We start from the raw sequence: 1,965 nt of genomic DNA on the forward strand, positions 1-1,965 counted from the left end.
TCCCACACACACTCTCTCACTCTCTCCCACACACACTCTCTCACTCTCTCCCACACACACTCACTCACTCTCTCCCACACTCACTCACTCACTCTCTCCCACACACACTCACTCACTCTCTCCCACACACACTCACTCTCTCCCACACACACTCACTCTCTACCGTACATTCACTCACTCTCTCACATACACTCACTCACTCTCTCCTACACACACTCACACACTTTCTCCCGCACATTCATTCACTCTCTCATATTTACTCACTCTCTCCCACACACACTCACTCCCTCCCTCCCTCACTCACTTTCTCCTGCACATTCATTCACTCTTTCCCATACACTCACTCACTCTCTCCCACACACACTCTCCCACTCTCTCCCACACACACTCTCCCACTCTCTCCAACACACACATGAACATTTTCCCACTGATATACCATCAGTTGGACTCGAGACACGATGAAGATCCAAACTGTGGCTTTAATCAGCTAGTTGTTAGCCCGGTGGTCGACCACAGAGAAAGGCTGACCGCCGGAAAACCTGGGTACTTATACAAGGCGGGATGCCTTGATCAGATGCGCTCATTCGGGGCAGTAGAAGTGCGGTTTGCACTCGGCGCAGACGTGGCAGTCCCTGGTGATGGTCCTGACCTCCTCAATGGAGTAGGGCAGGTTGCGGGTCTTAATAAAAGGTTTCTAATTTGTTTTTGCGATGGCCGGGAATCGAACCCGGGTCAACTGCTTGGAAGGCAGCTATGCTCACCACTATACCACCATCGCTCACTGGTCTTAATAAAAGGTGACCCCTGGATGGCAGAGGTCCGTGTGGAGGGAGCGGAGGCGGTCGATCTGCGCGCTGGCGCAGGTACCGCGGGATAGGGCATCGGCAGGCTCGTTGAGCTTCCCCGGACGATACAAGATATCGTAGTTGTACGTGGACAACTCGATCCGCCACCGCAAAATCTTGTCGTTCTTGATCTTGCCCCTTTGTGCATTATCGAACATGAAAGCTACTGACCGTTGGTCTGTGAGGAGGGTAAACCTCCTGCCGGCCAGATAGTGCCTCCAATATCGCACAGCTTCGACTATGGCCTGCGCCTCCTTTTCCACCGTGGAATGGCGGATTTCGGAAGCGTGGAGGGTTCATGAGAAGAAGGCCACGGGTCTGCCCGCTTGGTTCAGGGTGGCCGCCAGAGCTACGTCGCTCTCGACCTGGAATAGGAGGGACTCATCGATAGCATGCATCCTGGCCTTTGCGATATCTGCTCTGATGCGGCTAAAGGCCTGGCGGGCCTCCATCGACAGGGGAAAGGAGGTGGACTGGATGAGGGGGCGGGCTTTGTCGGCGTAGTTGGGGACCCACTGGGCGTAATAGGAGAAGAAGCCCAGGCAGCGTTTGAGGGATTTGAGGGAGTTGGGGAGGGGGAGCTCCATCAGGGGGCGCATGCGTTCGGGATCGGGGCCTATCACTCCGTTACGCACTACGTAGCCAAGGATGGCTAGACGGTCGGTGCTAATTACGCACTTATTCTTATTGAAAGTTAAATTAAGGAGTTTTGCGGTTCGGAGGAATTTTTGGAGGTTGGTGTCGTGGTCCTGCTGATCATGGCTGCAGATGGTGACATTATCGAGATACGGGAAGGTGGCCCGTAAACCGTGCTTGTCGACCATTCGGTCCATCTCCCGTTGGAAGACCGAGACTCCATTTGTGACATCGAATGGAACCCTGAGGAAGTGGTAGAGGCGCCCATCTGCCTCAAACGCGGTGTACTTTCGGTCACTCGCACGGATGGGAAGCTGGTGGTAGGCGGACTTAAGGTCCACCGTGGAAAAGACTTTGTATTTCGCAATCCTGTTAACCAGGTCGGAAATACTGGGGAGAGGATACGTGTCCAGCTGCGTAACCCTGTTGATGATCTGACTGTAATCGATGACCATCCGGTTTTTCTCCCCAGTCCGAACTACCA

The 1,965-nt window shown here is 54.0% G+C and overlaps 1 non-coding gene across 1 annotated transcript; it reads right to left on the bottom strand.

Moving 5' to 3' along the window:
* Positions 1-706: 706 nt before the first annotated feature.
* Positions 707-778, bottom strand: trnag-ucc. Its single transcript has one exon. It is a non-coding gene; the product is annotated as a tRNA-Gly (tRNA).
* Positions 779-1,965: the final 1,187 nt, after the last annotated feature.

Source organism: Scyliorhinus canicula, chromosome 4 (genome assembly GCF_902713615.1).
Source record: "Scyliorhinus canicula chromosome 4, sScyCan1.1, whole genome shotgun sequence".
Classification (NCBI taxonomy): domain Eukaryota; kingdom Metazoa; phylum Chordata; class Chondrichthyes; order Carcharhiniformes; family Scyliorhinidae; genus Scyliorhinus; species Scyliorhinus canicula.